We start from the raw sequence: 27,249 nt of genomic DNA, 5'->3' as shown, positions 1-27,249 counted from the left end.
AGGGCTTTCTTCTGACTGGGGAAACTACCACAGGCCTCACGGAGGAGATGATGTCTGAGGTGAACTTTGAAAAATGGATGGTGTTTAGATCTAGAAGAGAGGGCATTATAATAATTGCTCCCACTTAGTAGACAGGAAAAAACACTCTCATATTACCTTACTTCCATCAAGAAATACAGTATCTTTGTCACCTTAGAAAGTTTCCTGTTGCCCCTATCCAAGAAACACCCCATGACCCTTCGCTCTAGGCAGCCACTCATCTGGTAAATACTCACTTGTGTTATCTCATTTGATCTTACAACAGCCCTTTGAGGTAATTTCAGTGACTGTGGCCACTATGTGCATGAGAGAATAGCCCCTCTTGGTAAGAATTTTCCTCTAAATCCCACAGCTAGAAGATGACAGCTTGAACTTGAACCCAAGGAGAATTCCAAAGCCCAAGCTCTTACACAACAGCGGGAGCGAGAAGGAGGAGAAAAATGTCACATCTGTATGGTTACTAGTGAATAGTTTGACTACAGGATAAGTTACATGAGGGAAAGTAGAGGGAAGTTTTCCACTAGAATGTTGTGGTTTTCTATGGATCTGTTTTCCACCCAGAAGAAGGGTTGTGTGTACTTATACTCCTGCCTCCTGAGCCTACAGGATTAACTTACCTTCTAAGTGATTTTTACATGTCAAAGAGTGTCCTATTTATGAGGCTGAGGCTAACTCCGGGGGGGGGGGGGGGCTGTGAAATATTAAGTGTCGACTTCATAGTATTTGGGATTATTTATCCATATGCGTGTACACATTTGTACAGAAATAAATACACATTGTACACATGGGCATCTGTGCCGAAGTATGCAGCCAAGTGTCAGCACATTATCAGATTTAAATTAGCTGCCTGACTCTATTAATAGCCCTGGTTTTCCAGTTTCTAAAATAAAAGATCCCAGAACAGCTGGACTAAAGTCTGAAACAGAATGGAAGAATACAACCCTGTATGCGGTGGTAGTCTGTCTGTAACTGCTAAATAAAGTGTGTAGCTTCAGAGATTTGTGGAGATGCCTATAAAAGAACCCTTGAAATGCTAAGTGCTTTTTAAAAAACAGCTTAATCTCCAGCCAGTGAAAGGGATTGATTATGCTTTATCAATCACAGGATTTTGAAAACCTCTCTGACATCCCATTACAATTTGAAAGCAGAGCTAAATCCAGGTGCAGACAGGTTCCACCTTGGCCACATGGCTCTGTGAAAGGGTGGCATGAAGGCCACCACTCCCCCACGAGGATTTCTCTCCCAGCAGTTTATCATTTCTCGAATCTCACGACTAAACATTTGGTCTTTTAAAATGCAATGCTTTACACAGTCCAGTCCAATATCCCTTCTCATCTGGACTCCCGGCCCCTCCACACCTGTCTGTACCCCTAAGTATCGTGTCCTCCTCCCTTACTGCTACCTGAGCATACCATAACGCGGTGCTCCTCTGGTCACCTAGTTCATGCTGTCCCCTCCACCCACGTGTTCTTCCTTCCTCCACCTGGAAAAATGCTACTCACTCTTCAAAGCTCATCTGAACAGCCCCTCCTCATGGCACAAGACGTCCCTCCACTGCCTCCCTCCCCAGGCAGAATAAATTCTGTCCCCCTGCTCCCTGTTGTTCCCATAGCACTTGGTTTTAGATCTATGGTGAAAACACATCCTTTCCTGGTGTCTGCCCCTGGCTACCTGGGCCGCCTACCTCCTTGTGGCCTTAAAGCGTGATCCTGGGCCCGGCAGCATTGGTTTCACCTGGGAGCTTGTTAGAAAATCAGAACATCGGACTCTGTCCCAGATACACTGCATCAGAAACTCACTTTCACAGTATCACCAAGTGGATTTATATAAACATTAGCATTTGAGAGGCTGTCCTAAAGGACAGAGATGATGGCTTAATGAGCCTGTAATTCTTTGGTAGCACATAGCAATTTATGTATTCACTCTCAACAAATAGAGATAACGAATCATAGGCCAGACATTGCACGTACAGCCAAGAGATGTAAAGATGCGAGAGCATTTACAAATATGGCTGGAGTTGAGGGTCCTAGAGATGAGGTAGGAAAAGGCCAAGTCTGTTGGAAGCCGTGAAAAGGTCTTATGATCACATTAGTTCTGAAAAACACAAGACTGGAAATTATTCCGTAGACTCCTTTGCTGGGAGTCTTTTCAAGCACTTAAATGTCACTGTGTCTTGTGACTCTGTAAGATGGGGGTATAGTTAGTGTGCAGTGTGACCTGAACTTATTTGATCATAGAATCTTTCTTTATTTGCTCATTAAATAGGGCCTATTTGGTGGGAGTGATGCTTTTCAAGGCATTGGGCATCACTGGCCTATTCCTGTAAGTTTGGAATTCATTTTGTCTAGTCTGGTGACAGTGTTTGTATTGTCTTATCTTGTGATTTAACTATTATGTATCTTTCTAACTTTCCTTCTCAACTGGATTGTAAATTCTTAGAGTAGAAGGGGGAATCTTATGCTTATTTGTTTTTCTATTCTCACTTCACATTGTCAGTCAGTGTTTGCTGATGATTGTCTTTTACGTCTACCTTGCAATCAAGCAGAGGCTGAAGGCATGGTGGGCGCTTGATTAATATCTGATTGGCCTAAGGGGGATTTAACATAGTAGGGAAGACATTGGATGAGGATTATAGCCCTGGCTTGGACACTAGCTGTGTTGCCTTTGAGCCAGGCATCACCCTCTCTGGGCCCAGCATTCACTTCATCAGCCAAGCACATCCACTGGGTGACAGCCTCCTATGCACTCTGGATCTGCAAGCTTCTGATTCTTCAAGTAGATGGAAGATACCAGTGGAGAGATTTGAATTTAATTTTAGGGAAAATTCTATACTCTGCTTTCCTGGAAATAGTGTTTGAAAATTAGAGAAAGTCAAATTGAGGAGAATTTAGAGGAGAGGCCCAACCAAGGTCATGATACAAAGTCTTGAAAGGGATTTTTCAGGACTGAAATTCTGTGATCTATAAAATGAGAACGACAATGTGTTTCCCTCTTCCATGCGTCATTCTGAACTTGAATAAATCTGAGATCTAGCCTTACTAATTTTAAAAGTAGCTGTCGGAAATATAATTTGATCGTAACCACCGTGACGAAAGAACCTAAACGTGTTGATCTCGCAAGCATTATTAACAGTAGGTAAAAAACATAGTACCTTCTGCTTATAGAGATGGTTCTTCCAAGTGGCCCAAAGCACTTCACACTGAAATGTTAATGTCCTCATTTTGTGGGTAGGGGATCAGACGTCCAGAGTGGGGCTGGCTGACCAAATTCCCCACTGACATCCTGCTCAGAGCCAGACATCACCCTGGACCCGATGTTTCCCAGGATGGCCTTTTCCCCATCACCAGATGCGCAGAAGTGTTCATTTTGATCTCCAGCCTGGTTGATAAAGCTGTCTGTCTTCCCTCTGAAGTATGCGGTATGTATGTGGTTGCTGCACGTTTATGTGTCCCATACAAGATAAGTGATTTCCTGAAACCTGCAGATAATCAATGATAATTGGAAACGGACAGTGCGCTTTGGCAGATTTGAGATACTGTAATACTGAATATGAAGGCTGAATGCTTCTTGCAGCCTTCACTTACCCGAAACCAGGGCCCATGATTAACCGGCGATTGGCTGGTATTAATTATGAGGCACGTCCTGTAGATCTCCATGCTGACGGGGCCCCTGGCAGGTCTGAGGCCAGCCCGGGTCTGCGGCGTGTGGACTTTGGAAGCGTAGGCGAGAGCCTTGAGCTCTTCCTCCCCAGCCCGCGTTTGCTTCCTAGTTCCTGGCAGCCCCGATTGCAAGTACATCAAACTCCATTTCCATCTCAATGAGGTTATGTCCAATGTGATTGTACCTTCCCCAGGCAGGGCCCATCCACCAACCTTGCTCTTTTGTCTCCCCCCTCGGCTTCTTACATTGGAGAACTTGTAGCTCCTTATGATCTGCTGAACATTAATATTCACTAACTTGCTCCAGGGAGCTACGCTTCGCCGAGCGCATTTTCACCTGAAAGGAGTTGTTTAATATAAACATTTGGTTAATATTCTGTACATTTGAAAGTATTTTATCAGCATCGGTGTAGGACCAAAAGTCATTTAAATTCAATGGGAACTGATTATGTGCCAAGAATCGGTCCTTTCCAAAAGAGTATGCCTCCCCCCCTACTATAATGTATACATTATAAAACTCACTTACACGGTTGATGGGAACACTTTGTGGACAGACCAGCAGGCCTGCATTTCATCTGACTGCGTATTCATCAGCTCTGACGCTGGTGTTAAACGGGGGGAAATGTTATACAATATTGCTTTAAAAACTGTCTAAATATAATTATCAACATCTTTGGAGTGATAATAATTATCATAACAAGAGCTCATCAGAGGAAACACACAGTTTGATGAGGATCCTCTACTCCCAAGTCTCTGCCCCCTTGCAGAAGGATGAAAATTCTTCTTCTTTTTTTTCCCCCCCTTCCTAAAGAACCCTAGCTCTCTGAACCCTTCTTCTGGCTACTCTACAATTTTTCTTTACATGTGTCTCTGTGAAACTCATTATCCCAAGTAGTTGTTAGGTAGGCAATACAGGCAGCTCCAAGAAAGGTTGGAATAGATGAATGGAGCATGCTCCTGAAGTTTGTCTGAATTACATTCTGAGCTTTTGGATAAAGTCTTCACCAAAACAAACTTAAGACTTTCTACTTGAGGCATCTGTTGGATACAGATTTTTCTTTAAACTTTTTTTTTCTCCTTAAATAGAACTTACTGGAGAGTGGAGTGTGTGCGTGTGTGTGGGTGTGTGTGTGTGTGTGTGTACATATAACAAGTAAAAATCTATGTGGCCACCATCCAGGTCAAGCACCCGTTTATGTGTCTTCCCGACAACAACTCCACCCTCCCCCCGAGTTGACCATGTCTTCAAAGTTTGGCTGAAGTTCGTTCATATGATCACTAAGTCATACTATTTGCGTTTCTTCCATTGTATTGAATAATGCCCAGCTGTTTTCCACAGTGGTGTTACCAGTTTGCATTCCCACCAGCAGTATGAGACTTCCGGATGCCCCACATCTTCCTCAATACTTGACATTGCCAGGCTTTTAAATTTGAGCCAATCTGGTGGGCGTGTAGTGGCATCTTACTATGGTTTTGACTTGCATTTCTCTGATTATCGGTGAGATTAAGCATATCTTTGATTTGTTAGTTGGCTGTCTGGAGTTCTTTTGTGAAGTGCCTAGTCAAGGCCTTTGCTCATTTGTTTAGTGGATTGTCTGTCTTTTCGTTATCGATTTGATGCCCTGATAAAGAAACAAAAGCCCTAGCTTGGTGTCTATTTAGAAAGTACCCAGCACATAATTTAGCCACGACAAAGGCAAAAAAATAGTGTAAATGCCGAGGCTGAGTCTTCTGTTTCTGAGATTCCTTTGAATTTCTAAAGTACAGAAAATATGAGTCATTAAAAAAGGTCATTGGGGCCATACATCTCAGTGCCAGGAGGCCTTTCCTTGTAGTTGGGTTGTGTTGGAAGGGCTCTGAATCCTTCAAGGATCATTTAGATTTCTGCTGCAGGGATTTAATAATGCATGCCATAGAGTTCCAGAAACAAATAAATTCCTCTACCAGTGAATAGCCAATTTGCTCACAGGACCCTGGAAGAGTACCAAAAAATAAGCTCTTGGACATTCAAAACACTCATTAGTGTGCTGACGGTGGAGATAGCCACACCCTAACTGGCAACGTAACCACATCCATGATTGTTACCTTGAGTCAGACCATGGAACAGCCAGCCTGGAATTCTTCAAAGAGAAGGAGTTTGGGCAAGAATGTGCCCAGCTCACCCTCTGAGATGTTGCCTCAAAGGGTCCAGACACCTTCCAACTCTAGGACTTGCTGAAGATCTATCTTCTATGATTAAATACTTCTCAATTCTGTTTGGGGTCCCAAATTCACACATTCCCTCTACATGTCTCCAGTCCCTGCTCTCAAAGAGAGGGCATTAACTGCTCCCGTCTCCCCTCCCACCACCAAGGAATGTGTCCCTTTTTGGCTGTAAATCTTTACTAAGATCCCCTCCTGGGCCATTTTGCAAGTTATAAACACTTCATTTGGGTTAGGTGCTGATCAGGCTCCTAGAGCAGTGGCTTATGTGTGAGAATCCCTTGCAAATGTGTTTGCTCTGAAACCAAGGCTGTGGCCCATATTCTTTCTCAGTCCCAGAAGAGAGGCTCATATGACATCTCAATGCTAACTGGAATTTTGGGACAGGTGAAGCTGTGCAGCCCCCCTCTGCGCTCTCCTCCTTTTGTGATGGAATCAGTTGACTTGAAGCTGAACATATGGCAACTACCATCATAACACAGAAACCGTTCCCTCTGCCATGGCAACCGAAGAATCAACGCATACTTATGGCTTGGACTTATTCAATAAATGTACAATGTATAGGAGGGGTTTTTTTTCTTTTATAAAGAAGATTTCGGAATGGCAGCAGAGAATTAAGATCTTTCCTTCAAACACACCTCTTAAGTCCTTCTGTGGAGAGGGGTGTTTGGAATTTCTTACGTATCTTGTTCTAGTTCATTACTGCAGGAGCTTCATAATGGGACTACATTTTGTTTCCAAATTTCAGGGATGTTATTTACCCCTGAATGAATTGGATCGAATTCGGTTTTCTCCCAAAGATCTTTGAAATTCATTCGCCAGTATATTGTTCTTCAGTTCTGCACCTAACAGATAGTATTGAGATTAGAACCGTCCTGATGTATCTGACATCTACAGACTAAATAGTTTGGCTCCACATTGATGAGAATATCAGAGGCATGCATTCTGTCTACTATTTTAAGGGCAGGTGTCTTAGTTTTGTTCCACGGTTCATCTTGGTGTATTCTCTCCTTGCCCAGACCTGGAAGTTAATGGCATATTACTGTCTGTATCAACGTGGTTCCATTACATAAATAGTTGGAGGGGGAAGGAAGAAAGGCACCTTTTTTTCTGTGAGAAAGCATTGCCAGGGGCTATTTCTTCAGACTTCACATAACCTCATTCCAAGAAAAGCCGTAGAGTAGAAAGGAGCGATAACTGAGACTAGGAGCCATGCAAGTTTGGTTTCTACGTCTGTCCTACTTTGGCTGTCTCTAGCTCCTCAGATGGAGCGGGTCGTACAGACTGTGGTTCGAAGGGCCCTTCTGCATGAAATCCATGTTCCCTTAACTCTCGGCCGTGTGTTGTTTTCTCTGTGTCGTGCTCACCCATTAGCATTTTAATTTAGCTTCATATGGCACCGTTCTGCAGACGGATTTGCTTTCTTGCTTTTGTTTATTGTACGAGTGACAAACATGAGGGCATTTTCATGATGTGAAAAAATGCCGTGAAGTTGTGAAAATGAGGTGACTTTCCCTTGCCAAGCCCCAAGGAATGGTAAAGCAGAGATGGCTGTGACAAGGAACCGAAACGCTCCCAATATTAAAATGTTCAGGAGTCTTGATCTAATGGAAATGAGAAGTTTTGGCAGAAGCCTGGAGACTCAGACATGACCTTGCACTTCTGTCTGTTAAATGGGATGTGGCTGGTCTGACTCTTCAGGAAGTCACTCAGTCCTTTAATGCGCACAAAGCCTTCTTTCTGTGGATTTTGAGCAGCACTTGGAAATCAGATAGCTACTGCTTTGGGGGCATAGCGGTGAGTTGATGGTGAGGATTCTGTTTTATGGATCCATCACTCCTTGAGATCTGTAAATTCTCATTGGAGGGTTTTAGGTAGGAAGATGATAGTTTTTGGGAAGGGAAGCATAAGAAATTGTCTTACGAAGGTTGTCTCTTTCCTATACACTGGATATTCTTGAGCACTTCCCTTCTTGTTTAATATTTGTCCAGACTTCTTAGGATAAGTGTACTTTTTAAGGCAGAGATAGCCAATACCTGTTCAACATAGAATCACCAAGCCAGAGTTCATAACAGACATCATTAATCAAGCCCAGAACTCTTTCCTGCTGAACCGAGAAATCCAGTTTTCAGAATCCTTGTCAGTGCAGCCCTACTGGCAGACTCTACTGGTTGCTCAGAGCTGTGATACAAGATGAAACTGACCTACCCTCCCTGGTCTGGGCTCAGCCAGTGATGTGATTCCTGTTAGGATGAGTAGCCATATATAACAGACAATCTTCATCTGGAAACTCTGAGTAGTATTCAACTCTTTCTGCAATTCCTGTCTCCCTCTGACCCTAGTGAAGCTCTTTTGACAGACAGATACAGTGTAAGAGGGGCTCCTTTAACAGACAGATACAGTTTCTTCTTTGTCTCATCTCAGGCCACCTTCTCACTTATATTTCTGTGCCTTCCCTCTGCATTCATCAGGGGCTTGGCATGCTCCTTCATAGCACGTCCTTTAATGTCTGAGTCCTGGTTCTGCAGGTGTGGTAGGCAGAATTCTGAGATGGTCCCCGAGATTCCTGCTCCCTGGTGTTTACACTCTTTATTCTCATGTTTAGGTTGATGATATGACAAAGGTGAAGAGATTTTGCAGGTGTCATCAGGGTCTCAAATCAGTTGATTTTGAGTTAATCAAAAGGAAGTCTATCATGGGTGCGTCTGATCTAATCAGGTGAGTTCTTAAAAAGCTGAGTGGGCCCTTTGTGAAGGAAGAAACAGAAATTCTCCTGCTATCCTTGAAGAAATGAACAGCCAGGTTGTAGCCTGCCTATAGTGAGTGCTACATGGCGGGACCCTGAGGGCATCCTCAGCCAATAGCTAGCAAGAAAATGGAGACCTCAGTCATACAGCATCTGGAAAATACGTTCTTCTAACCACCTAAAAGAGCTTGGAGGCAGATATTTCTCTAGCTGGATCTCCAGATGAGGATGTAGATGGCCAACATTTAGTTTTCAGCCTTGTGAAGACCCAGTTGAAACATGTTTGGCTCCTGACCCGTGGAACCTGTGAGATAATAAATTTAACCATGTTAAGCTGCTAAATATGTGGTAATTTGTTACACAGTGATAGAAAACTAAACCTCCAGGCGAGATGCAAATTAGGGTACAGGATTGTCCACTTGGCCCTTTCTGCTGCCTTCCAAAATCAGCAAAAAAAATCATTTTGATGGGGATGTAGGTTGGGTGGCGGGGGGACGGGCGAAATAAGTGATGGGAATTAAGGAGGACGCTTGTTGTGATGAGCATGGGGTGATGTATAGAAGTGTTAAATCACTAAATTGTACACTGGAAACTATATCATACCATTTGTTAACTAACTGGAATTTAAATAAAAACTTAATAAAAAAAACCACCCACATCATTTTGTTTTGATGGCCTGATTGGGTTTTCCTTTGGGAAAATAATTCTAGTATGACAACAGTTACCAAACAGTGATACCGTTGGGAGAATTAAAGAAATTTAAAAACTCATATGTCACAGTAATTATTTCTAGTCCATATGGAAACAAACAGAGATAGAGTCAGTCCTCCCTCACTTCCTCACTCCCTCATGGGTAATGGAATGGATGTGGCCCTTGCCATAGGAAACACCAGTAGTCATTTCTGTTGAGGCCTATCTTAGAAGGAATCTGAACACTCCCCAGGGGCCTTCCTTCAAGAATTCTCTTATTTACAAGACTTCCTGCTTTCTCCTCTGGGGCTTTGATGGCACTTGTACCCCGATATTTATAGCAGCACTTTCAACAATAGCCAAATTGTGGAAAGAGCCTAAGTGTCCATCAACTGATGAAGGGATAAAGAAGATGTGGTTTATATACACAATGGAATACTACTTGGCCATGAGAAAGAATGAAATCTGGCCGTTTGTAGCAACGTGGATGGAATTGGAGGGTATTATGCTAAGTGAAATAAATCAGGCAGAGAAAGACAGATACCATATGTTTTCACTCATATGTGGATCCTGAGAAACTTAACAGAAGACCAAGGGGGAGGGGAAGGGGGGGAAGTTACAGAGAGGGAAGGAGGCAAACCGTAAGAGACTCTTAAATACAGAGAACAAACTGAGGGTTGATGGGGGAATGGAGGAGAGGGGAAAGTGGGTGATGGGCACGGAGGAGGGCATCTGTTGGGATGAGCACTGGGTGTTGTATGGAAACCAATTTGACAATAAATTATGTAAAAAAAAAAAGAATAATTCTCTTATTTACAAGACTTAAATCTATTTACCCTTCTTTTTCCTTCACTTCCTGTTTACTTTTTCTGTATGGACACCTCATCCTCCTCATGAAGGCAGGCAGCTTTCTTCAAGGTATTTGGTAGAAAAGAAACATTCATCATTTACATTTTTGAAAAGTTCTGGCCCAGAGTCTGTGTTCTCAGTCTGCAATTGCCCATGAGAGGCAGTTTACCACAAATAACTTTTTACCATACCATTTCTTCCGCAATGAATAAAAGGGATCCCCTCCCTCCTTTGCAAGGGTCTCTTTAATTCACATTTTTATTTGGGACTTCCATTTATTTATTCTGAAGAATGCAGGGATAATAAGAATCTTACCTATTTCATAAGGTTTTTGTGAGGATTACATCTGGAAATACATGACAAGTTCTTAGTACCAGAAGGCACATAGCACGTGCTTAATAAATGTTAGCCATTATTATTATAATTACTAGTATAAATCTATTATGTTCCCAGCAATTTGCAGGATCCTAAAATGGTAAAGAAAAAACTCCTGTGTGCCATCTGACTGCAACACAGTGGAGACTCTCAGATGAAACCTCACAGTGGCTTCTGGTCATTCAGGAGTGGGTGGGGCTTGGGAGCAGGAGTGAAAACCAGGGGACCCGAGCTTATTGAAATCAGACAACCAAGCTCTCTCAATCAAAAGGGGCTTAATCCAGAAAGGTAGAGTGCAGGATTGAGATCATGGTGGAGGGAGGGAGGCGGCAGTTGAACAAAGTCTCTATGTGGAGGGTTTTCTGGACGAACAGCACTGGAAAGGAAGAGAATTGAGTGAATAGTCACAGAATCTCAGAAGCAAGATGGTTTTTAAATATTAGAGCCACAATTGAGTATAAAAAAAATGGGGTGTGGGTTATGGGTTGCCTGAAAGTATGCCAAGTCAGGAAGCATTAGGTTCCTGTCAGAGTCTTTTTCTAGGCACTCAGAAGAACCTAATTTGAATTATTAAGTTGTAAGTTGTGTGTGTGTGTGTGTGTGTGTGTGTGAGCATGTGTGCATGCATGCATACATAATATACCGTAAAAACAGGGCAGCCTAGTGGACTATAGGACCTTAATGTATGTTTCTGTATCCTTGCTGTCTGTTCAAATTATAGGTAAGCTCAACAAAGGCTTCTTTATAAACCTAGGGAGTTTCCCTTTTTCCACTATTTGGCCTATATCATTCTTTGTGTTTTACATTTTCAGCCCTTTAAAAAGGTCAGTCTTTTCCCAGGGTTCTTCTGATCATTGGGTCAGAGGCATCTGAGTCCTTGTCATCAGTTGTGCTTCGGCCATGCTAGAACTAGCTGTAGAAGCATATCATAATCCCAGAGTGATACAAAGACCTTTCCGAGGAAGATGAGATACCCAGAGACTGGAAAGGAGGATTTGACCACATTAAAATGAAAAGCTCCAGTTCAGCCAAACACCAGAAAGAAATTCAAAAGATAAAACACACACCGGAGAAGCCCATTCTCTCAACGCATCTGACCGTTCACAAAGAGTAACTACAGTCCAACGTGAAAAATGAACAAAATGATAGGGAAATGGGCAGGGTGCACTGAGGGGCAATTAAGAAATAGCGATGCCTAATTAGGTGGCAAAAATCTGTTCAATCTTAATAAAGAGTGAAGATAAAGGCTTAGTAAAGATTAAGGTTTCCTGAAGATTGAAATGACCCTTCTGCCATAAATAAAAACATTGTTGGCAACATAGTGGGTAATTGGGCATCCTCCGGGGGGTGTCTGTATGGGAGCATTCACTAGGAATGGCAGAGAGCAACACTGGCTTAAGCACTGCCTGAGTTTGTGGTTCAGAATCTGAGCCAGGGTCCAGCAAGGTGGAGGCGTCCCCCGTGTCCTGGACCCCACCTCTGAGGTTCGAACGAAGAATGACTTCTTTTGGTGACTTACCTTAAGTATAGGAAATATTTTTAACAGTCTTCTAGTGTTCATTTGGTTACATCTGAGGCTAAAATTCTTCTTTACGTCTTTTCATACCTGCATGTTCTTATTTACTTGTTTGTTTGCTTGTTTGATGTATTATCCTTGAAGTTCATTAGCAAAATGTCTTGGTGTTTCCCAGAGTATGAATAGGCCTTTCTAGTCTCGATTGGGCCATTAATTCAGCAATATTTTCCTTTTTTGTGACTCATTTCTCTTTTTCTGTCCTCTGTCCCTACTCCGTAGGCTGCCAATTACTCCATATATTAGATCTGTTTTGTATGATGCCATGTCTATAATCTCTTTATTTTGTACCAGGGATTTTTGTCCCCCGGGGAACGTTTGGCAATGTTACATGGTAGAGACGAGCTACTGGCATCTAATGGGTAGAGAGGCCAGGGACACTGTTAAACATCCTACAATGCATAGGGCAGCCCCAGTCACAACAAAGAATTATCTGGTCCAAAATGTTAGTAGTGTGGAAGTTAGGATACATCGCCCCAGGACCAAGCCTGGACCCTGATAGACTTGTAGTTTTAAATTATTTCAAATGATGTAGAAGAAATCCAGAACTTCTTTTTTTTTAAATTTTTTTTAACATTTATTTATTTTTGAGACAGAGAGAGACAGAGCATGAAGGGGGGAGGGGCAGAGAGAGAGGGAGACACAGTATTGGAAGCAGGCTCCAGGCTCTGGGCCATTAGCCCAGAGCCTGACGCAGGGCTCGAACTCACGGACTGCAAGATCGTGACCTGAGCTGAAGTCGGACGCTCAACCGACTGAGCCACCCAGGCGCCCCAGAAATCCAGAACTTCTATGGAAGTAATATGTAGATGATATTTCCTCTTGTAGGTAATATTTTTCTATACCAATACTAAAACTGAGGGCACTTGGGGGCATACATATGAATATTTGAAACACAAAACCAGAGAGCTGTTTCTCTCTACATACATTTATATATAGCTTATAATTTTAAGTGATACTATAACAAATCTTGATTAAAACTTGATTACCTAACGTGCTAAGGGTTTGTGCTATTTGTGTGGGTTACATTTTCTAGTTAATGGAAACTTAACCTCAGAATATTTTTGTCTCAACCTTTGTTTTTCAAAAAGGGTGGCATCTCTAAGCGAGGTTCTTGTAGTGCTTCTGGATTATCAAACAAGTTGAAAAGTCTGTAATCTTCTATAAATGTAGGAGGGGAGAATTATGGTTATTAACACCGTTTCTCCTAGATATGATATTGGACTAAAATGATACTGAGCAAAATACATTTTCTAAAAGTGATTTATAAACACTCAGTATCTAGCCATATTGAGTTCCAGTTACTGGACGTCTGACTGGAATTTTATTTACCACTTCAGTCACATATGTACCTCACTCTTATCAGGTTGGAGAAATTCCACGGGACTAATGAACTGACCCAGACCCACTCTATCTCCTTTTTCCATAAATACACATATTTGAGTGCTCCCTGTTCTTATTGTTGCAAATTCATTTGCATGATTTCTCTCAATATTTCATAGAACTTAGAAAATTAATTACTTGATCTCTGTAATAATAACCACCCCATCTCCTCCCTTTCTGTATTAAAGCTAATTTAAAGGGAGGAATTTAATTCAGTAGTCTCATTGTTTACTCAAATTACACATGCATAATGAGATCTCAGTAGGAAAGAAAGCAGAATGCCACCTTTAAGACTCAAATCAATACATCGGGGCAAAAATATGATAGTCTAACCATGCAGTTATTAAGAGTTCCCAGATTATAGCATTTCGTTGATCAAACCTGTGGTTTTTTAGGGCTCTCTCAAATCAAAGATGCCAAAAAGATTCAGAAGGGGGTGGGGAATAATTTCAGGAGGCAGAAGTCACCAATGTCACACTGCAGTGAGCTGCATAGGTTTGCAAATTTCCAAAAACCACTACACTTGATAAAACGATGTGACATCTTCAGTTTATTTTCAGCTTCTATAGCCATTCCTTGATGTTTCCTAACATCCTCTCCACAAAGGGTTGAAATAAAACACTAACAAAACTGATGCCTACGGTATTGTCCATATGCACCAACTTTTGGATGCCATTTTCATTTCTGTCTCTCTGTCTCTGAGCTCAGCAGTTCTAAGGGGTTAACCAGAGCAATCTTAAATGAAGTTAAAGAAGTTTTAACAATGACCTACTTTTCATTTGTATGGGCATTTATTTCAGAGGTCGTTCAACCCATGGTCTCTTTGGAAATTGTACTTTTTATTCAAGGTTAGTTTGCTTACAGGTGTAACCATGTTCCAGAAAGAGTTTAAGTCAGCTTACAAGGATGCAAAATTAAAACCATGCCGAGTTCATGTTTTACTACACCACGCAATCCCGAAGGCAATCACAATAGCAGCTAGTGCAAAGAATCTTTTGGTCATTGTGGGCACTCTCTGAAAACAGTATAATCAACAAGCAATTTGTTTAGTGTCTGCTGTGGGCTCAGCACTGAGTTGGACACTGTAGAGGTTATAGAAGACATTATCTGATGGATATAGAAAACCATACCTCGTGGGCAGGAACATTTCCTTTATCTGGAACTTAGCTATCTAGGAAATCTAGCTATTTAGAAAATAGTCAAGAGAAAGAAATTAAATCTTTTATCAGCCTAAATAATGAGATAGCCCTTCTAACGCTAACGGACGACCTGTTTACTCATACTTTGCTTATAAATCTAACAGTCGTGATTCTTTGATTTCCAAGTTCATAGCACTTTAGGAGCAGTGAATTGGAAGGTGATAGATTGCTGCTGCTACAGGCTGGTGGCTGAAAACTTCTGCAAATAAGAGACAAGAGAGTTGAAAAACCAATAGATAAAAGTCAAAAGTCTACAGAGTGTGAGGGCACTAAGTACAAAAACATCTACTCGTAAGGTACAATTCAGCGATGGGTGGCAAAGATGTACTTAACGTATTGTTTATTTAAAAAGACAGATACATGAGCTATGCCATAAATGTGCTTTCTGCCAATATGTCTATACTTTTTAAAAAAACAGGCCTAGGAAGAAAACCCTCGATTGCCTGGAAAACTCAGGCACTCTGATGGACTTGTTTTCTGGAGACTTGAGATTTTAGCCTTGTTGATGAGGCAGGGCTAATAGTATACACAGTAACAGGATGCCATCAGATATTGGGTTGTCTGCTGTCTGCTTTGATGGATGCCAAGATAAAGTGAGTGACTATAAGCTCCATGAGTTGAAATGATGGCCAAGGATTTGTGCGAGGCCTTGAAGGTGGAGTAGAATTTGAATAGATGTTGGGGTTTTGTGCTGATTAAATTTGAAGTCAGTACTTTCTTGGCCTTTTATCACCACTTTCTCTTTGGAAAGTGATCCAAGGAGATGGACCCCTTGGGGGTAGAGATTCCAGAAGGGGGCAGGTGGTGGTGCCAGAGCACCTTCTGTCTTCACCATTTTTCTCAGTGCCCACTTCTGTCTCTCTGACCACCTTCCTTCTTCCAGCCATCCTGAGTCAAGTGATTCTGTTCCAGTGTGAAGTGGGGAGCAGAGCAAGGCATTAAGAGCCATGTTCTAGGTTCACATTCTGGAGTCTTTATAGCTGGATGACCTTGAGCAAGATGTTGAACCTGAGCTCCTAGAGATGACACCGGTACTCATATAATCACGAGGATGAGTCAGCAGAACAGTGCAGGTGATGAGTACTTTCTAAACCTCGAATCCCGTGAGAAATGTCTCAAGTGTTTGTTTTCCATTGGGCGATGAGATTCTTCAGGATTCCTAATTTTCTCTTCACAAATCTAGGGCCTCGGGGGCCTGATTTTGGGCACAGACTGCTCTTTAGGACTTTAAATAACTCAGTGATAGCAGTGCTGCAATGGGTACACGTGGTCTAAATCTCAGCATGAAGAGCAAGTGGTCAAAAAAAACCTATTCCTTTCCAGCATTTGTTCTAAGAAAGTATCTCAAGATGGACGTCGTTTGGTTGATCGAGTGACGTGTGCTAGGAAAGTATAAAAACATAGATGGCAAGGTTGAGAGTGGGAAGAGTAATGGGTCCAAGTCCGTCTGTCTGGAGGTTTGTGGAGAGTCTGATAGTGATCGATGACTGCCCATTTGAGCCATTATGGCCTGTTAGGTTCTAGTGCAACAGGCTGGAAATCCTTATCAAATGAGACAGGTGGTGTGGCCACTTACATATGATGAGCCCTTCCTGTATCCAAACCAGCCTGTTTACCACTCCATTTACCAGGAGCAAGGCCTGCTGTGTCTCAGAAGAAACGTACTCTACTCAGGTTTTGTTCCTAATGAGAAAGAGCTCATTGTTCTCATTGGTTTGAGAGCTAATCCCACCCCCTGAACCCTGGGGAAATCTTCAATGCCCAGTGCATCACCATGAAGCCTCATCCCTTTAAACCCCTCTTCACCATTGGGATCAGAGTGATTTTTCTAAAATACAAGTCTCTACTATAACACTGTATACTAACTGGAATTTAAATAAAATTTAAAAAAAAAGCCAGTATAACTTCTACTCCTCCAAGTCCTCTAGTAAATTCTGAATTCTTCAGCATAGACAGAAAAGCCCTCTGTGATCCAGTCCCCAGGTCGGTGATACAGCCTTACCTTTTGTCAGTCTCCAGCTAGCAATTTATGCTCTAGTAATGCCAGAGTACTTGAAATCCACGCCCCTCTTACTCCTTACTTTGCCCTGTTCTTTACTGGAACGCTCTTCTATGCCTCCTTACCTGGCTATTATTCCTCAGCCTTCCAGACTGAGTTCAGACATCTTTTCCAACAACCCTTTCTTATAATTCCAAGTGGGGTACAAGGAGGGTTGTGCTCTGTGTTTGCATTCAACTTTGTGCCTGCCTCTCTACTTATGGTACATTGAAATGATCTCTTGTGTATTTTTCCCATTAGAACATGGGTTTTTAAAAAGCAAGGACTGGACTTTGTTTCTATCTAAGCCATGAGCGCTTAGCAAGAGACGTGGAAGGCTACATAGCAAGTGCCTGTCAAGTAGAGGCATGAGTTGTGTCTCTAGAACATCCCTACACAGAGGTACATCTGTTGGTCCATGAATGGAGATCTACCTTGATGACTGGATGAAGGGGAGAATGGAAGTGCTTACCAAGCCAATATTGGATTAGCTGGGTACGGTCTACAGTTTCCACTGAAGGGATATCCCTATATTTCAAAAGTCATTTTAGTATCTCCTCTGTTCCTTAATAGGCATTATGAGGATGCATCAATGACCAGAAAGAGCACCTGTCCCCAAAGGATTTGTTTCCTAGGGGCACAAAACTACATGTGTGCTCTAAGAAAAGTCACAGCCTTAGGGTTTCAGTGAAGAGACAGACTACCTACTCCTGAAGGAGTCAGAAAAGACTTTGTAGGAAAAGAGAGACACCAAGTAGCCTTGGAAAATGGCAACGAGTTTGAAAAGTAGAGATTGGGAAGAGGTGAAAGGAGGAGTGGGAGATGAGGCATTCTGGCCAGAGGAAACATTAAGGCAAAGAGATCGAAAAGTACTTGGGAAACAAGAGACACAGATGATGGTTCTCACCTGGATCCTGATGTGATTCGTGTTCCCCCACTTAGCCCCACGGCCATGCCCCAGCCACCCCAACTCCTTTCTCTGGCCCGGTGGCTCACAAACTCGAGTGAGAATCACAGTTGTCCGCAGGGCTTCTAAAACAGATCGCTGGACCCCATTCCGGCTACTAAATTTCTGGTTCCACAGGTCAGACGATGATGCTGTGGTTTGGGGCCATATTGAACAACCGCTGCAAAACTTTCCTGTGGACGCCACCGTGGCAAAGACCTGAAGACATGTTCCTCAGTCCCACTCGGGAGACTGTGGGAGACAGTGGACGTTAGAGCTCACCGGGAGCCTTGGGCCTTTCGGTCTCTGGAGGAGCAACTGCCCCTGGAAAGCCCAGCCAGCCACCCATCGGCACAACGGCCACCACCGTTCAAGCTGTGCAGCAGGCAGCATTTTCCCAGCATCCCGGCAAATGAAAGACTAACTTGAACCATCTGGTTCTGTAACACCCTCCTACACCACTGCTTAAAAGCAGCCAAACATATTTTCTCTTACATTTTGTCAATAAAATATTGCTCCCCGAGGCTGTCGGCTTGTCATGTTTGCAGCCCATAAGCAAGGCTGGAGCACTTAGTGGTAGAACCCGCAAGAGGAGAGCCGCGGGAAAGTCCCTCAGCCTTTTGCTGCTGACGTCCCCATGCACCCCCACTTCTCAGGCAGATTCTCTGAACGGATGCCCGCAAGTGTTTTTGTAAAAGTGGAACCAAAATGTGTCCGGACCTTTGCTGGCCACTCCGCCCTTTTCTGGCCTTGTAATTTTGCTTTGCCTCATGACAGTAAAGAATCAACGTGCAGCATTTCCAACAGCCAGGTAGAGTGTGTACACATTTATTAAGATTAATTAAAAAGTAACAAATTGTAAAGGAATAACATTAACAGCCAGCAGAAAAAGTGTAGACATTTTGACAGTCTTTTTGAATTTCATTAAAAGATGGTAGTGACAAAAACCCCAGAGACTATTTCTACTTTACTAAAGAAATAGGTCACAGATTCAATTACAGTCACTGAAGCATGGACTCAATCTATCATGGCAAATTAAGTACATTTTAGCAACCTACTTTCCTTTAAAAATTTTATAGACACTTTCAGTGGAAGAAGAAAGACTATAGGAAAAAAAAAAAAAAAGAAATTGCAAAACCAAGTCCCACCCTTCCTCCCCCCCTCGGCTTTTGAGTAAGCATTTGGCTTATTTGCTTTGGGTATAAGACAGAAAATCATTAAGAAATACTCGGCTCGCTCACAATTATTACTCTTCACTCGTTCATGGTTTAATGATGCAGATTTGGAATTGGGAGTGGGAAACAGCTCCAAATTAGAATCGCTGGTCTTCAAAGGGGGGCTTTGTTCTACAGGATGAGCCCCACCCCTTTCTTTTAAAAGAGGACTATTTGTACTTTACAGCTTTTTATGAAATTTTTGCGCTAGACTCTCAGAGCAGACATGTTGTGTTCATTTGGGGAAAGATACATAATTAAATAAAAAAGTGCTCATTCGGCCTGTGGATATGGTTTAGCCAAGTGCAAATATTAAGACAGTGAAATGGCTTTTTGCCCATGGCAAAGCTGATTTCATGTTGACAGCTGGAGTTTACAGAGGGCCTCTTGCAATGAAGCAGTGGGGACCATCTCTTAGACACTAGCAGCAGCAGGAGCAATAGTAGAACATGAGATAGTGAGACCTTCGTGTTTCCCCTTTGACAAGTAAGGACCTAGGGCCAGGATACTCACGAGCCAGTCTTAGGAGTCTGTCGAAGCTTCGGAAAGCCGTGTGAAGTCTTGTGCCTCGAAAAACAGTGCCGCCAAAGCACCTATTGAGTTTAGGGCTTGTGTTGCCCCCTCGCTCCCCAGTCTTGCCTTTTCCCTTAGAACCCTGGCTAGCGTTCTCCTGACGCCTCTGGGGAATGGGCTCAGACTTGAAATGAGTGATTGCCTTTGCTTCCCAGAGAAGTGATAGAGATGCTGCACGCCTCTCTGAATTATCTTGCTATTGAGCAAGAGCCTCTCTAGCCAGGCAGAAAGGAAGCCCACAGAACCTCATTTCTGCTTTTGATTGCAAAATTGCAACTTCCTCAGGGTGTGAGGCGTCACAGTAGCTAGTAAGGTGAAGCTCTCACATGGTCAGCATCACACCCTTCAAAATACCTCGGATCTATAGGTAGCCACGGCTTATGTGCGTGGTAGAATATAACTCTGTGAGCTAAGAAGCCCGTGGATCTTCTTCGACCACAAGGTCCTCCAAACTACGGAGGTGAGATAAATGTGAGCTGATGTGTCTACCTTGTGTGCTGTGAGAATCTGATTGCGCCCGGAGAGGGAGACTGGTGCGTAGGGGGGTGACTCATGTGACCGGAGTGGTAAAAGATTGCAACACGCTGAGGCTGTGGGTTCTTTATGTAAAGGTGATGAACACCTGTTGGTGTTTGTGTGCAGGAGCCGCACTTGACCTAAACGGATGAGAGGGCCAAAGAGACTCCATGCTTACACGCGGCTGCCTCCCCTACCGAGATCAAAATGGTATGACGGCCCCGGTTCCTGTGCCTGTCCTTCAGCTCGCCAAGTGTAGCTGTAACATCTGTTGCATCTGAGGCTGTTTCCCACTGCCATGGTGGCGAAATATATTTGCAAATGTAGGATATATACAGTAATGTATAATATAGAAAAAAATCATATGCTAAATATGATTTTGCAGTATATTTTAAATTCAACTCAGTGCAGTGAGACGCTTCTACTCTGCAAGGCCACTGGGAACCGAGACCAAAGGAAGAGCTGTTCCCATCTCAAGAGCATTTGCGGAGCGTGGAAAATGCCGGCAGTGTTGAGAGCAAGGCCCTGCTCTCAGGCGTTTGGGGTTAAGTCCTGTGGGGTGGGGAGCTGAAGGTTTGTCAGGTGATTCGAATGTATAGCCTTGGTTGAGTGCCATGGATTGAAATTATTTTTCTTTCTCATTAAGTATGTGTTGAATCTGCCTACGTTAAAATCAGTTTCCGCATGACTCCCTTACACTGCTGTCTCCTGTCATTTGGGGAGCCATCAACTTCCAAGACCATCCTTGTTGCTGGAGAAGCATTCTTCCCGAGTGGGAGGGGTAAAATGGTGCTAAGCCTGCTGAGTCTCCACATGGGGCCCCTCGCGACTCGAGAGCACACAACTTGCCCAAACCGACAGAGTAGATAACAGGTGGGGCCACCTAGGAAGACAAGCGCTTGGACTTGCAGTCCTGAAACTGAATTTAAACCTCTGAGATCAGTGTTGATACGATGGGTATTTGAGTGCAGCCAGAGGAAGTCAAGACCCAGTGGGATCATCTCTGGAAGTATGTAAGGGACAGCTCAACGCTCTGGATGAAAATCCATCTTTCTCTTGTTCGAGTTTTTAAAAGGTCTAATCAGATGGTGCACCAAGCTTAGCATCCTTGGGAGATAGTATAGCATCATGGCGGGGGCCATAAATGGAGCAGCCAATTTACCTGTATTGAATATGCATTCTGCCACTTGCTCGGTGATTTGAGCAGGATACTTACTTAACCCCTATGTGCTTCAACTTCCTCATCTGCAAAATGAGACAATAACTGTACCCACCTTACAGGGTTGTTCTGAGGATGACACGATTTAATGCATGTGCATTGCTTAGCTTGGGGCCCGGCATGGTGTGTGTGCTGAAGGAATGTAGGTATTGTCATAAGTACCGTCATAGGCATTATGTAGGTGGCCCTGATTTGGGGGATGGCCCATTGTGTTTTTAATTACATTTTCTTGTCTTAGCTTAAATAATGAGAGACGAAAAGGTATATGTTCAGAAACATAGTATTGATATCTGTCTCTGGTGGACCATTGCCAAGACAACACAGGAAAGTGGATTTGGAACTGGAACACCTGTACCTTTTAGCTTCATATGAGTGGCCTTGGCCAAGTCTTTGGAACTTTTTGAATTCCAGTTTCATTAAGTGCAAACCTGGAGATTCTATATGTTCCCTGCATCCTTCGATGGGATTGTCGTTAGGACCTTATGAGAAATTCTTCATAGAAACACCAACATAGCATTTGTTTTACAGAGCGTTTCTCATAAATCATTGCATTTAGGCCTCACACTAACGCTTTGGGATACGTATCGTCGTTCCCAGTTTGCAACTGAAGCGGAGGCTGAGAATTTCCCAAGGCCACCAAAATGGTTCAGTGGCAAGTACCTAAGGCTCCTGGGTTCAGCAGTATTTCTCATAGGCCATGAGCGCACGATTTTAGATAAACGATCTCTGGGAACAATCTCCTTAGGACATGATAGCATGTGATGCAAATGGTATGTCGTATTATTATTTGGAGATTCTCCCTTTGATATTATGTAAAGAGAAAGGTAGACAGCACAGAAGCAGCAAGCTTAATTCCAAGAGCCATCCATCACTCGTTAGCAGTGAACTTGGTACCCAAACAGCAACTGAATCCCTATATCCAGGGTTGACTCAGGAGAGGCATCATACTGTTGATCCCTTTTCATCATTTGCCCTTCTTTGCCGCTTTTCACTTCAGGGTGACACATAGCTGACCTACTAAACAGTCATCTTTGTCCACGTGGAAATTAATTAGCTGATCATTGTCTCCAGGATATCACAGTGAACTCGAGCTCAGGAAGTCAAAGGAAGGTCTCTGGAAAGTAGACTAACCAGGGTTTCCTGGTTGAGTTATTCCCTTCCATCTGAATCTCCTTCTGCCTTCCCCCACGCCTGCTCTCCGAGAAGCTCAACCATCTCTTGATGAACTTGGCATAATAACCACGCACAGCTGGACTGCAATATGGTTGGAGAAGAAGCACACTCACAGCCTGTGATGTTAGATGAGCTTCAATTTGTTCAAACCACTTGCTGTGTCAGTCTGACTCCAGGCATCAGTGTGAAAAATGGGAAATTTAGTTACCTATATAGATAGTAATAGCAACAGTCATACCTTGAAATTTTGTAATATTTTTCAAGTTACTATGCACACTCACACGTGTTTCCGGCCATTCTTACAACAATTTGGGGAGACAGATGGGATGATTATTCTTATTACGGAGTAAACAAACCTGAGACTTGGGGAATTTTTGACCTGTTCTCTTCTACGGCTGGTCAGGGGGCAGACTCCTATCTTTACTCATGTCCTGCCTCTTTGTTTTGTCTGTCCAGGGCCACCTTTCTGAAAATAGGCTACTTTTAATTTTGGGAACTCCTATGCTCCCAAACATTTGTTTGCAACCACGACGTTCTTATCAGGCCTTTTCCTCCTGGCCATACTTGATTGATCCAGGGTTGGACAAATGACACAATGTGGGTCCAACTTTCTCTAGAATTTTTCAAATTGGAAATGGGAGAGAGGGTCAGGAGGTTTCCAGTAAAGGAAACGTAGCCATGATTTTTGCTATGTTAATAAAGCTGATTGGAGGGGAAAGAATGACACTGACAGAAAAGCAGAGCTGGTGGAAAATGAGAGAATCTTGGTGGCAATGATGTCCCTGGTTCCAACTGTTATTTTTGTGGGGTTTTTTGGAAATGTTTATTAATTTTTATTTATTTATTTTGAGAGAGGGAGACACAGAGAGAGAGAGAGAGAGAGAGAGAGAGAGAGAGAGAGAGAGAGAAAGGGAGGGTCAGGGAGAAAGGGAGAGAGAATCCCCAGCAGGCTCTGAACTGCCAGCACAAAGCCCGATGTGGGGCTTGAACTCACGAATGGTGAGATATCCTGACCTGAGCCCAGGTCAAGAGTCGGACGGTTAACTGACTGAGCCACCCAGGTGCCCCTCGGACCATTCTTAAAGCAGCATCCTTTGGGAAAATAATCTTTCAATAAGTTCTTTTTTTTTTTAAGTTTATTCATTTATTTTGAGAGAGGCGGGGAGAGAGAGAGAGAGAGAGAGGGGCAGAGACAGGGAGAGAAAGAATCCTAAGCAGGCTCCGCACCATCAGTCTGGAGTCCATGGTGGAGCTCGAACTCACGAACCGTGATATCATGACCTGAACTGAAATCCAGAGTCAGATGCTTAACTGACTGAGCCACCCAGGTGCCCCATACTCTCATATTTCTAAATGAATAAAGTGACAGACTCTCACCCTAAAAATCATCTTGATTTGTGTCAAAAAGATGACTCATGTTTTCATGTTTGTCCGTGCTCAGTAGCTATCTATCTAACTCACCCACATAGTTGTGGACATTATTAAACATGATACAGAGAATTGAACAGAGCTGCTCATTAGTTAAGCAGATCATACGTATTTAAGATCTCACCATTGAAATTGGCCATACACAGACAAGTATCCCTTAACCACCTCTGCCAAATCGGTATCATTCAAAACCATGTCAGCTCTCTCTTGACATAAGCAGATAATTACGTTCCTGAAGAGATTTTAGAAAGGTTATCATGTCTCTGCTTTTTAAATCAAGGTTCCAAATCCTTAATGCCATGGTAATATTTTTTGATTGGTGTAGAGCTCAGAATATAGAGCCAGATTGCCAAGTTAAAAATCTCAGCTCTGGCATTTACTGTCTGGGTAACCTTGGGTACATTTCTTTATGTCTCAGTTATGCCATCTGTAAAATGGGCCATAATGATAGAGGCACGTCCTGTGGTTATATAAAGGCTAAACAAGTCAATATGTATAAAAGTGCTTAGAATAGTACTTGAGCCTGATGCACACTACATACACAAAGCTATTATTATTCAGTGAGTTTTTATTTTGGAATGCCTCCCACACATGAAGAACTCACTGTAGGTATTATAAATGAATACGTTACAGTTTTGCTTGCAAATATAAAGAATAAAAGCAGGACTTCTAAACAAAAGAACATTTCCAGATACTTCTCAGGAGGTAAGTAAAAGATATTGAGAAACATAGTTAATAATGGATATTTTGAAGTGGTTCCATATAAAGAACATTCCTGACTCTACTGAGTAACAAAGATATGTTAGAAGAAAAGAGATTTAGACGAGGAATTCCTGAAACTTCTGTGTTTAAGATAAGGATATTTCTAAGGGTAGGAATTAAGTATATGATCACAGATATAGAGACAATCTTTTTAGTTCGAGCTATTTTGAGAGCAGCTTAGAGATGGGGACCTAATACATGTTTGCATCCCAAATACCAAGCAACATTTCTGAAGAACAACGCTGGTTCTATTTCATATTAAATGTGAAAAAGACTTTTCTCCTTTGATTTCACATTGTGGTCACAGAATACTGGTGGCAGAGTTCGCTGGTGGAGGTGAGATGGAAAGAATGACATCCTAACTCTGGTACAGTTAACCAAAGATTCTCATGCCCGGAAAGAGAAAGGGGAAATTTTTCATATTCTTTCTTTAAAGCTCGGAAGCATTATGGGCATACAATAGTGATTTCTTATAGAACCCCAGACACTAAGAAAAAGAAAAAGATGGAGTGGATCATTCTTATGTTAGAAAAACGTAAAAGACAAGTTAGTGATGACCACTGAGAGATAAAGGGATAGAAAATGTGCCTGTGTGCTTAGGAATTCTATTTCTTTTAACTCTTGCTCCTTGCGTAATTCTTTATTTGTTTACGTCCCACTCTCCTAGCGGGTAGTTACTTGTCATTTCTATAAATTGCTGAAATTAATTGAGAAAAAAAACAATGTTTGGACCGTGATGCCCCATCGGCCATATCCACGCCCATGTTTCTAGTTCTGTGTGCTCACTATCTCTAAGGCAGAGCTGCTTACTGATACCTACTGGCCTATCATAAAAGACATCCCAGAAGAAATGAGACAGGTACTCTTCTAGAAGGGTATTCTTTCAAATGCAGCTCTGTTCAGCAGTGGCAGGCGTTGCATTTCAGAACTTTTAGCTCTTTGACAAAGTGTTGCAGCCTTTTAGATTTTTACTTGATAATTCTTAACAGTCTGCTCTACCAGTGGGGCTGCTTAGCCAGCTCTGAAAGCAAGTGAAGACACTTAGCGTCTACAAAAACTCACCGTACTATGTGGAGTGGATTTGGTGAACGGAGAGATTTGAGGTTGATGGAGTGGAGCTAATGGGAGATTGGTGTAAATGAGGTACATGTAACCAACAGCCACCTATTTGGGAAAGGTCAAAGGAGAACCTGTTTTCTGGCAGACTCTTCTTTCTTTCTCAGCGACTTAAAACTGTAAATAAAATGTCCAGCAATTCCGTTTTTACGTTTATGCAGCATTTGTATGAACAACCCGAAGAACATTATTTTAATTCTCACAAAACACTGAAAGTGGGAGTTCTTACCACCCCCAGAAACATGTACTAATGAGGGAAGTGTAGTTTGGAGAAACAGGTGCTTGGGCAGACAGAATACACTCTGAAGTTTAAGAAGATAGCCCTTCTCCCCGTAGGTGTTTATGTAAGGGACCTAGCAAGCTTCCAGACTAAGTAAATTTTCTGTTCTTACATTCCCCCCCCCCCCCCCATTTGTAACCTCTCAATACTTACCTGCTCTAGAAGCCCGAGCTCTGCAGGGCTACGGAGCAATCCTCTGCTTTCTAGGCACCACGTGTATGAATTTGGTTTTCAGATTTTCTAAAGCGAATGCCTGAGGCCTTCTTTGGGACATTGGACAATCGATTCCCTTATAATTGTGCAGCAATCAAGGCCAAACCTAGAATGCTCACAAATTTTTATTTATTCAAAGGGGCAATGCTTTATAATTTATTAAGTTCCAGAAAAGGGGAGGATGTACTCTGATTTCCCAGAATCCATTTCCTCCTTCCGGCTGTCCTTTTGGGTAATGTACCACTGACTCATTCTTAGCAGTGAGGGTTTGGGGGGAGATTAATGCTACTCCCAGCTTCAGTGTGGGGATCCTGATTAGGATAATAGGTCACACCCAACTTCCTAGCTGAGACTGGTTCGGACATGGATCCAGTCTGAGCCAATAAAGGGTGAGTCACAGGTGAGGGAACTTTAGGGAGAGACACGATTTCCTCCGAAACAATGTGGGTCAGTGGGACTTTATGAAAAATGGACCTGCTTAGAGTATTTTGTTATCGTGAGGAGATAGCCTGAGACTGCTGAACCTGGTATGCTGAGGTCGGTGAGGCTGGCAGATGAACCAAAGACCTACCTCAAGGACTGGGTCCATGATGACATCCTTTAAGCAACTAGGGCTTCTTGACTTTTCTAGTATGGGAGCCAATAAAGTTCCTCTGTTTTTAAGCCAGTTTGACTGGGTTTCCAAACTCATACAGTGTGTATTTGGCCCTCATACACATGCACGCTGCCTCCCTTCTAATAAGTCCTTTCTCCCCTTTCTATCCCCGCCCCCTTCCCATCTATGGAGTCGTAAGACCTGAGTTCATGCCTACCTCCAGTACTTACCTGCTGTGCATATTGAAAAGGTAGATATCCCGTATTGTTGATATCTGAAACAGTGATGATGAAAACGATATTTAACCCATAGTGTTATTAGGAGAATCAAATGAGCTGATAATGATTAAAAACACCACAGAAATATTAATTACCTTTTTGAAGAAGGCTAATTTAATCCAGAAATGGCTATCAAGCCCATTTTCCCCAAGTTCTTTCCAGGGATACATTTATAGTGATCTG

This window comes from Prionailurus bengalensis, chromosome E2 (genome assembly GCF_016509475.1).
Source record: "Prionailurus bengalensis isolate Pbe53 chromosome E2, Fcat_Pben_1.1_paternal_pri, whole genome shotgun sequence".
NCBI lineage: Eukaryota > Metazoa > Chordata > Mammalia > Carnivora > Felidae > Prionailurus > Prionailurus bengalensis.
Note: the sequence above shows the minus strand (reverse complement) of the source record.